At 36.0% G+C, this 11,563-nt stretch overlaps 1 pseudogene; it reads left to right on the top strand.

Moving 5' to 3' along the window:
- The window catches only part of LOC107670165 (sorbin and SH3 domain-containing protein 2-like), a 60,271-nt pseudogene that overhangs the window by 32,037 nt on the left and 16,671 nt on the right, over positions 1–11,563 (top strand).

Here is an 11,563-nt window from a genome sequence, read left to right as displayed (position 1 = left end):
AACGTTTTGTAAGCTAGTTTGTCATTGAATCTTACTGTTTTATTGTTGTTGTGCATTTTAATTAAAAATAATTAATCGATCTTTTTTTTTTTAGTCTTAAAAGGTGAAAGGTGTGTGGATGTAAGCAAAACAGACAATTATATTTTATTGTAAAACCTGACAAGATCGTGAAATCGAAAGTGAAAGCACCCGAAGCCCGGCTTATAACATAGCAAAAGAGGAACTCCCATTCACAAAATTCAAATCACAAATAATACTACTGATGAAAAAGAAGGGGTTGAATGTTAACCACTTTCATTTCCATTTACGTAAAACGTGACAACAAGATCGCGATTGCGAAAGTGAAAGCACCCGAAGCCCGGCTTATAACATAGCAAAAGAAGAACTCCCATTCACAAAATTCAAATCACAAATAATACTACTGATGAAAAAGAAGGGGTTGAATGTTAACCACTTTCATTTCCATTTAACTATAAACTATGATAAAAGTTCATCAGCATGCACTGATTAAACCTATGTTGTAGCGCAAAAAAAATAAAAAAATAAAAAGAGTTAAGAATGGGAAGGGAAGAATGAGTCTGAAGCCCTGCTGTTACCCAAGTTATTGTGAGAAATAAAAATACAAAATAAACATTTAAAAAATAACGTAAATACAAGTTTACTAATAAATGCTTGGACCAAAACAATATTATATTATAATATATTTATATATTTATTTATTTATTTATAAATTATTGAATTTACTTAATGAATATAATGAAATAAATAAATAAAATATCTCAAATTCAAAAAGTTTTTTTTTTTACTTTATATACTACCAAATGCTGGTAAGAATAAATAAATCAAGCAGGGTTGCAAAAATCAAAAAAGAGGTTGATGATGAAGATGATGGAGAGGTTCAGGTCCTAGTTTGCACCTTATGAAAAGTGCCTGTTTGTTTTTATTTTGAAGCAAAGCTTACTGACTTTAAACCGTATCGAAAAAGTTCATTTCCGTTTCCTTTCCAATTGCGGAGAGTTTCTGAATTCTAATATTATTTAATTTACTTTCTCTCCTCACTTGTACTTTTATTTGTAATGTTTGTGTTCTCATTGTCACACAAGTGCCTGAGAGAAACTTTTCAGTTGTGCCTGTCCTTACTATAAGACTCAACTGTTTATCTCAGAGAGTTTATTCTCCAAGGCAACCATGTCCACACCCTCTTATTCAATGAGAGAACCACTACAGAACAACAGTATCTGAACCGTGCTCTAATATCCCAATGCCCACTCTCCTCAATCAGGCACAAGAGCATAGTGTCCACTCCAACAGACTGCTGTCCACAGAGGACCAAACCTCATGCTCTTTACAAGCAGAGCAGCCCTCCATCTAGGGAGCTGGAGAGACACGTAGCTTCCGTCTCCATCTGCATTAACCCTAGGCCTCAGATATCGGGACGGCACACACAGGCACTGTCTTTGAGACCCCCTACCCCTCCTAAAAGGATGGACCTCTCGGATAGCCGCTCATGCCCCTGCCCTCCACTGCCATCCACAGCCCCTCCAGTGGTATATGTCACGGATTTCATAACCATATATGCATTAGCTTAATAACAACCTTCCCTACACCATGCTGTACCTTAGCAAACATAATTAATCCTGTTTCTCCATTTTGCTGATGCTTATTCAGGTTCATGTCATTGTAAAAGGAGATCTTTCCTTTTTTTTTTCTTTTTTTTTGATGGTAAAATCATGAATTGCACTGGTAATGGACTTGAATCACTTTTCAAACAACATTTATTCTGCTAACTGCACAGTATTTTGGCTTATACAAATAAATATACACTACCGTTCAAAAGTTTAGAGTCAGCATATTTTTTTGTTTCGTTTTGCAAGAAATTAATACTTCTGTTCAGCATTACACATTAATTACATTTAAAGTAGAGAGCATAAAGACATTTATAATGTTACAAAAGATTTGTTTCAAATAAATAAATGCTGTTCTTTTGAACTTTTGTTCATCAAAGAATCCTGAAAATAAAAAATAGCAAACAGTTATTTTAAACTGTAATAATACTGGTGAGCATAAGATACATCTTTCAAAAATGTTTAATAATCTTACTGACCTCAAACTTTCAAACAGTCATGTACGGTATTATATATATACTGTATTTTTTATACATGTACATATTTTCTACAAGATGATTGTGTCTTTAAAAACCTAGAATTGGTTTTCCTGCATAATGAGCTTTTTTCTTTTCCAATTATGCTCAAATGCAACACTGGAATAACATTTTGATCTCACACCTGTAACACCTCTAACGCACAGCCGTCAGCAGCATCTCATCACTACGTCTCTCACATGCGCTGTGCCCAGCTGCTGAATCTCATCTGTGCCACTCTCCTCTCTGTCATTCAGCCTGAGGTGCCAGCCCTCCTCAAACAAGCCTATCCCGGAACAGCACTGACCTCACAGTCACCACCTAACCGGCTCAGACTCTCCCTTGATTTCATCAGACCTGACCTTCACCCCGAGACCCCTTCTCCAGGCCCTCCCTCTCCCGGCTCGGAGCCTCCGCTGGGGCAGAGCCGCTGCTCTTCCCGCACTCAGAGTGAAGCGTCCACAGCAGTGCTGGAGGAGTTGAGGGCGTGTGGACTAGGCCCAGAGGGTGGCTCTCGTACCCCTTCTCCAACCCTCAGCCCGATGAGTGTGGTCACAGTCAACATGGTGTTACACTCCCCTCCAGCTAGCACCGCTCATGTAACTGTTCACCGTCTGTAACTTACTGCTTTTTTCTTTGTCAGTTTTCACAAGGATTCCTACTGTACCTCTATTTCTAAAGGGGCCATATTCAACATTTGTTGTATACTGTTTCAAAAAAATGGGGTCATGAAGTTTTTTTTTTTTTTAATCAATACTTTCATTCGGCAACGACACAAGGAAATTGATCAAAATTGACAGTAAAGACAAAAGATTTCTATTTGAAATAAAAGCTTTTCTTTTAATTATCAAAGAATTCTGAAAAAAAAAATACCAAGTAAAAGTACAAAAGTACTTAGCAGCACAACTGGTTTCAGCCAGTTCAACTTCTAAGAAAAGACTGGAGTAATGACTGCTGAAAATGGAGCTTTGCCATCACAAGAATAAATTACATTTTTAAAAAATACATTATAGTAGACAACTGATTTTTGAAATTATAATAATATTTTGTAATATCTATGATTTGACTATATATTTGATCAAATAAATGCAGCTTTGGTGAGCAAAAGAGTCTTATTTCAAAAACATTTAAAAAATTTTACCGACCCCAAATTGTAGCATATATATATAAGTCCACTTATAATGTTTTTAGCACCAATTGTTTTTGCATCTCCTGTCTCACCCTTTTTTATGATATGTCCCCTTTAATTGTACAGTACAAATGCTTTTTTTCATTCATTATCTCTTCTTTTCTCCTCTCATCAATTTGACAACTTATTGTTTATTGTTTCTAATTTGGTTTCATTGCTCTGCATGTTTAGGGGCTGGTTTAACAGACTCCAATATCACTTGTCCACTGTTCACATTTAACGGTTTCACCATTTCTTCTCTGTGTAACATCTGGGGTTATACCAAGACTAACATATTCTTTAGAAAAACATCAAATCAAGGGTCCCGAGGGTCTTCACTAACACCTTTTGCCAAACAGTATGCTGAAATTCTCAGTATGACACACTGTCTTTGTCAAAAACTTCAGGTGCAGGAGAACATGGTTTTGTTGAGACTTCTTGTACTGTTCCTGTGGTATCTCTTTTGGTATACTAACGCTTAATATTAACTATTGTTTGTCCTGGAAATCAATAAATAAATCCAAATACTGAAAACCATTCTACTTAAAAGCAGTGTTTTTTTTTTTTTATCTGCCCAGTGGGTGGGTACTGTATTTTTTATGTATATTTTACTAGTCAATCCACAGATCTGTGGGGGATTTGTTTTCATTGTTTGTTATTCCATTCTTTATCCTCTGCCAACTTTCATTAAGGCTAACAGATGTCATCTGTGACAAAACAGTCCAATCTCAATGTAATTTATTATACCTAAAGATGTTTGTTCAGTTAACAGGGTCTTTCTGTTGTGTTATACAGGGCCAGATGACTGTGAATGGGGGTCTGAGTGTGCCAGCAAGTCCTCGTAGTCACTTCCAAAGACCCTTCTCTCCCTCAACATACCCCCCTCCTCCTTCACTGAGCCCTAGTATTACAGCCATGCAGCAGGCTAGAAGCACTGGTGAGTACTGAAGCTAATCTAACACTTCCACATGCTCTTGTGTCAGTGACGTTCACCGTCATTATTGATTTCATCATTGGTAAGAACAAGGAAACTGAATTAGGTAATTGCTAAAAACACAATCCCAATACTGATTCACAGAATCCCAAATTTTCCCCGCTGCTGGTTGCAAATCTTTTTAGTGAATCAAAAACATGAATCATGTTTGTTCATGAATCATGAACAAATAACTCTTTAAGTTTTTTTTTGTGTGTGAATCAAAAACATACGGCATGACCAGTGTGGTCTGATTCATGAACAAATTACTCTCTTAAGTCATCTTTTTCAGTGAATCAAAAACATACAGCATGACCAGTGCAGTCTGATTCACAAACAAATGATTCTCTTAAGTTGGTTCTTTTTAGTGAGTCAAAAACATAAAGCATGACCAGTGTGGTCTGATTCATCAATGAATAACTCTCATAAGCCAGTCCTTTTTAGTGAATCAAAAACCTTCTGCGTGACCAGTGGAGGCCGATTGACAAACAAAAAATTCTGCACCAAGGCTGAATTTCGGGAAAGAGACTTCAGATACAGTACTAGGGACCACTTAGGCCTATATAAAAGCATCCAAAAAGCAGCATGTCATGGGACCTTTAATACTTACTATTAGTTTTAATCAGTCGGAAACATTCACATGTGTAATTTACAGCATTAGCAGAAGGAAAATTTATTTTATAATGTTAGCAAAGTGGACATTATAACTGAAATATAGCACATCAAAATCGAATTGCGACTAGTTTGTGAATCAGAATCGGATCGAATCAGGAAATCTGTATTGATACCCAGCCGTAATAAGTAGCATAAGCTGTGAACATGGCTTTATTAAATAATCAAAGACATGATATGAGGTAACAGAGCTATAAAAATACTTATTCCAGAATAGTGTTTTTATTGTCCTGGAAATATCTGTACAGCCAAATGTATGTCATAAGTGTTGCAGTACAGCTGTGCAAATGTTCTCTCTGGTCTCTGATAAGTCACTGGCGTGATGTACCAGACTCTAATGAAGTACTAATGAGTAAGAAAGCATGACCTGACTGCAGCGGTGTTTACCACCCGGGTGACACTAAGCGTATCTCGACTGGTTCGCTCTGAGTGTGCGTCCGCGATCTCTCTAATCCCACGTGGCAAATGCCGGGGATTAAGCTCAAATCTGAGTGCTGGAGCGGTTGGGGTGAGGGAGGAGCTGAGACACTGGGATTAGAGCGTCTGTGTGTGTGAGGCTGGCATTCGTCTCTGAACTAGAGCCCATTTTGCTGTTTTTCCCCAAAAGGCTTCAGTCTGAATGCCCATACATGCCGGACTGTATGTGGAGAGCTGCTTTCTGTGTTTATTATTCTATGCCAGAATGCTGGAATCAACATATTTATGGATCATTTCTCCTGATTTGGAATTACAGTCTGCACTGCATCCCTGACCTGGCTGTATTTCTCAGTTACTGACATGGGAATGTTGGTTAGTTCCAGGGGAATTACTAAAAACACCCCCCCCCAACCTGATCCTGTCTTCCTCCCATCAGCCTCTGAGTCTAGCACTCCGATCTACGCCAACGTGGATCCTCCTGCACGAGTGCCACAGACTGACAGGAAAGAAACTACAGGGAAAGCTCCGCTCTATACTGGCATCGGTCCCGTGGATGAGTCCGGTATTCCCGCTGCCATACTGACGGTGAGTGAATGCTGTTCCAGGATGTTAATCTTTTGTTTCCATATTTATACTGTGCAGCTAAGAATAAATATAATCCTTTGGTATTATCGTTCACATTTTTGTCATGCACTCAAGTCAGAGAAGCAAATTATTAAGCAAATTAATTATATTTTCTTTAACTGTGTGCATTTATGGTGGACATTTTTTTGGAAATTTTTATAAATGTTAAGAACATTTCTACCACAATGTCTTTTCTTACCACAAATAATGTACTGTGTTTTACAGCATTTTGTGATGAAAATGACATTTTTGCAATAAAATAGCTAGCATTTAGGTACTGTTTTATGTATCTTAAATACACAAATAAATAAGAAATAAATGATATTTTTACACTTAATAATTTGACAAAATTACACCTTAATTGCAAATGATGCACAATAAAAAATATTATGCTCACAAATGATATTTCTAGATTTATATAAATAATTTTAACAAAAAATATCAAAATGGTTTATGATTAATTTACTTTTTAGATAATCATTGTTTTAATCATGTAATAATTTATAAATATTTTCATAGTTAAAAGTCTGGATCTGGGATATGGATACAATAAAAATCTATAATCTATAACAATGCATTTGAAAAGTAACAAATATGACGATGAACGCATGGCAGAAAGTTTACAAGACAGTTTTAATGTGTTATTTTTATAACAAAAATGACTTTTAGTCTGTTTGTTTTATTATAAATAAATCTCTGGCACATAAAAGTGGCAAAAGATGAAGAGACACCTATGTGTTACTGGAGAATATCATACTGTAACTACTACAGACCTGTTTAGAGTTAATCAACAGCATAAAAAATGCTATACACATGTTTGCCTAAAAGCCTGAAAGCTGGCCTTGCTGACTCTTTATTGGCTCTGGAGACATTGTCGGAAGTGCATACCTATAATTGTTAATTCCAGAATTAATCTTCAGGTGGTCTCTGCTGGTCACATGGGACTGGTTGTTTTGATTTGTGCACTAAATTGCATTTTCCCACACAGAGTTTAATTTAGCCCCAGGGAAACAGGGGCAGCTGTGCTCAGCATCATTGATGGGCCAGCAGACAGACAGTGATGTGTCTTTCTCAGCTTCACGTGGAGAGGCCAGTTGCATCAGCATTTTTATAGGAGCCTTTTTGATCCAGAGTTTTGGACTCAAGGTCATGGAGCACATTCGGGTTGCTATTTGTTTTCTCAACTTTGCATCTGGACCTTGGAATCTTAATCTGTAAGAGCTGGGAAGGCCTGTAATCTAAAAGATGCTTGCTTTGTGTGTTGTTTTAGACTGTTGACCGGCCAAAAGATTGGTACAAGACCATGTTCAAACAGATTCATGTGGTGCCTAAACCAGGTAGGACTGGATTTTTTTTATATTTACCTTCATTACTTTAAAAATGCATGCTTTGCATTCCCTGTTAACATATTATGTGGTTATTGGAAGGATTATTTTTAGTCAAACACTGACATACCAACTTATTTTTAGTTAAATATCTGCTTTTTCACTTTGAAAGCTATTTTTAGAGCATGTATGCAACATAGAAAGGGAAGGAAAACATTTTTGCAGACTAAACAGGATTACAGTGTCTGTTGGTTTGTTTATTATTTTATGCTGTAAGTGACCGATATTTACTGTTTGGTTTTATGAATGCAAGGAATATACAGAATCTCATTGCTATTGTGATTTTAATTATGTCAGACAAGCAAAGCCCTCTATTTTCTGTTTGATTATGGACCTTTCTGCTAAGGGGATAGTTTTTAAAAAAAAATTTTTTTGCAGAGAAAGGCATCCTAGGGCCACCTAAAAAGAAGTGACAATAAAAGAGCTTTACTCAGCAGGTTGTGGATTACAAGTGTGTTCATTACTGGAAATGGTCTGTCAGGTGGTTTGCCTGAGAGATTACAGAGGTCACAGGATCAAACCCTTCATTTTGCATCTTATGTCTTTTTAATTGTCTTACTCCCACATCCTGCTTACAAATGAGTTTATGTTACTACGTTTAAAATGCAGTTCCAGTTTATGATATATTTTATCCATGTTAATCATATATGTTTTCACAGAGAAGGAATGGTCTGGGTCCCATTCTGCCACAGATCCTGTTACAAGTACTGGTACAACTATTTCCAAACAAGGTCTCTCTTTGATTCAGTATTTCTTTATTACCAAATAATGTTGATACCAAATAATCAAAACGAGAAGAAGCAATAAAACTAATATAAACCAATGGCAATATGTATAATTATCTTCTTCTTTTTTTTAACACTTTATTTTAGTGTCCTTGTTACATGTTACATGTGACATGTACTTACCATAGTAATAACAATAATTATGCATTATTCATTTTATGCATCATTTGAATTATTATTGTTTCAAAAAAAGTAATAAGAAATTCATTGAATAACTAAATTCAAGTTTATTACAAATTATTTTATAATTTCAATTAAATATATTTCTGTATAAATAAAAAAGTTATATATGCACCGCTGGCCCAAAGATTTGAATAATTAAGCATTTTTAATGCTTTATAAGTCTCTTATGATTACCAAGGCTGCGTTTATTTGAAACAATATAATTTTGATGCAAAAATACAGTAAGTTTTTAAACTGCATTTTTGTATAAAACATTTTACCATATCAAATAAATGCAGCCTTGGTAAGCATATGAGACTTTTAAAATTATAACACTTTAAAAATATTGTACAATATTGTGAAATATTATCACAATTTAAAATAACAATTTTCAGTTTAAAAATATTTTAAAATGCAATTTATTCCTGTGATGCAAAGCTGAATTTTCAGCAGCCATTACTCCAGTCTTCAGTGTCACATGATCCTTCAGAAATCATTCTAATACACTAAAAAAAAAAAAAATTAAATCCACAAAAATAGGGTACTGTTTATTTATTTATTTAAATTAAAATATTATATTTTTATTATTATATATTTGTTATTATTTCTTTCAGATAAGCATGCTGCACCTAATGCTGTTCAGGCCCATCCTGCACCTAAAACCAGCACCTACCGGCCCATCACCAAGAGTGTCTCTGATAACGGCGTATACGGTTTCAGGGTGCCTGCCTCCTCTTCTCTCCCTTCTCCTCTGCCCACATCAGCATCCACACCCCAGAGATCCAATGAAAGGGAGGCACCACATAGAGGCAGGAGCACACCTGACATGTGAGAACCACTCATCCATGCTTATTCAATGACAACAATAATTATCAAGCAAACTTAATTTTAAGGATTTTCAGATATGAAATCAGCTACTACATCTCAATTTTCAGGAAATATTTATTTTCTGTTGCAGGAATGAGTGGGGGCCTCCTGACAGAAAGGTGGACACACGGAAATACAGAGCAGAGCCGAGAAGTATCTTTGACTATGAGCCGGGAAAGTCATCTATTTTAGAGCAAGAGAGAGCAGTAAGTAATCAGTGACTTTTAATGTTTAATATCTTATAATTTTTGTGAGAACTTTTAAAATGACACTCAATGGAATGGAATGAGCTACATACTTTCTGAGAATAGTTTTAAAAGCAACTTAATTATTTATGATTTGTTTAAAGTTGGTTACACAAAGTGCATTAAATTTATGAGGCATTTTTACAATTTGAGTTTAGTATTTGAAGGCACAAACGTATTGATCTTGGAATTAATGCCCCATGACTTTATGGGTATAGACAGATCATAAACCAGATGCCACTAATGAAATACTATCAATCAGCGAGTCCCAGTGTCAGCAGCGCTGCAGGCATGAAACACCGAATGCTGATTGACTAAACTGAGTTGTTCTTATATAATAATAGAAATGCATTAATAATATACATGGAAACAGTTGAAATTACATGATAGGCTTTTTCTATATGTTAAAAGAACCTCCACAAACATTTGCCCTAATTGAGCTGAAGTGCTTCAGCAAGCCTGTGCAGAGTCACTCAACAGAGCAGATAAATTGTGGGTCCATTAGAGCGTAATGTGGTCAAGGTCACTAATAAGGTTAGAGAAACCAATTTGCTCCTGCTAGTGCAGTTTGTCCTTGTGCAGTGAGCATTTGTTATGTGCCATTGCCCTCTGCTGGATAGGAGAGGGAAATAAAAAACAGTCTTTACTCTGAAGCTATTTTCAACATAGTAATAATAGTTTTGCGCTCTGTTGAACTTCACAAATCAACAGCGTTCATACAGAACCGGCTTTACTGATAAGATGCGCGTTAAATATCGCATGCGACTTATCGTGCAGCCCTAGTTCACTTGTTTCTTGTCTGATGAAGACATTCCTCATTTTACATCTGTATCTGTCACGTTCACATGATTACCTCATTTCATCCCTTCCTTTCATCTTCTTCTCCCACTTGCTTTCATTCTCAACACCAGACAAGTAACTTAAGACCAGAGGACATAGATTTAGAGAATGAGCCGTGGTATAAGTTCTTTGCTGAACTGGAGTTCGGTCGGCCGGTAAGTGTGGCTTTGGTTTGGTGCTGCTAGCATGCTGCTTGTGATTGGTGTGGGGGTGGAAAGGTCAGATACGTGCTGCACATGCTGTCATGACTGAAATGACTGGTTGGAATGAGCAGACAATTCTGGACACTGTAACATACAGTGGAGTGTGATAAATAACCAATATCAGGTTCTGTGTAAATGAGCCTTGCTTCCTTCCACTAGAATTTGTATCTTTGCATTTTAGGCTTTGATTCGCACATTAAACTACTGTTTGTTGATTATAAAATCTGTTGTGGATTAATTTGACCATATTTGCATGACTTTACAAACTAGAATTTTGACTTTTCACTCTTTGTGCAAGGTGTGTGTAGTTTAGTAGTATTTGACGTGGCGTGCTATAGGTTGTGTTTCTATAAAAGGAGCTGCACTGCAGTGTGTAGTGTTTTTTTTGCATATGGGCAACTTTAGTTTGTGGTCGTCACATTGTTGCTCTCATAGTCATGTGACTTTACTTTCTCTTGTTATGTTACTATTTCTCTGCTGTTCCCTGCCTCTATCCCATCTCTGGGTGAAGCCTCCAAAAAAGCGTCTCGATTACAATCCAGAGAGCTCTCCTCGATTCCGAGCAGAGGTAAAGAATGACTGACTGAGTGATTAACTGCTTCACTGACCAACTTGGGGAACGAAAGAGAGAAATTAACAGAAATAAGCTAGTGCCTACCTTCTCAACCCATCCTCATTTAACATCACTTAACCTCAATTATAACAAAAAGTCCATTGTTTGAACTAAAGCAATGCACTAATTGATTCTTGAGATATGTCACATATTGGACAACAGAACTGACAAAATAGTTTATGCACAGTTTATGCACAGAGGAAAAAAAATAAAATGTTTATGCACAGAGGAATTACTTGGAAATAGTCTGTTAATCATGTTCAGAGGTATTGATTTACATACATACATGCATATACACACACACATACATGCATGCATATATTTTTTAAAAGTGATTGTAGTTGTGTCCCAAGTAATGCACTATACCTTATGCACTTACACTACCAAATAAATAAATATATATATGTATATATATATATATATATATATATATATACTTATTTTATTTTATTATTTTTTTGTAGTATAT

The sequence above is a fragment of the Sinocyclocheilus anshuiensis genome, unplaced genomic scaffold (genome assembly GCF_001515605.1).
Source record: "Sinocyclocheilus anshuiensis isolate Anshui unplaced genomic scaffold, SAMN03320099.WGS_v1.1 scaffold640, whole genome shotgun sequence".
Classification (NCBI taxonomy): domain Eukaryota; kingdom Metazoa; phylum Chordata; class Actinopteri; order Cypriniformes; family Cyprinidae; genus Sinocyclocheilus; species Sinocyclocheilus anshuiensis.
This window is presented reverse-complemented; position numbering and strand designations above follow the sequence as displayed.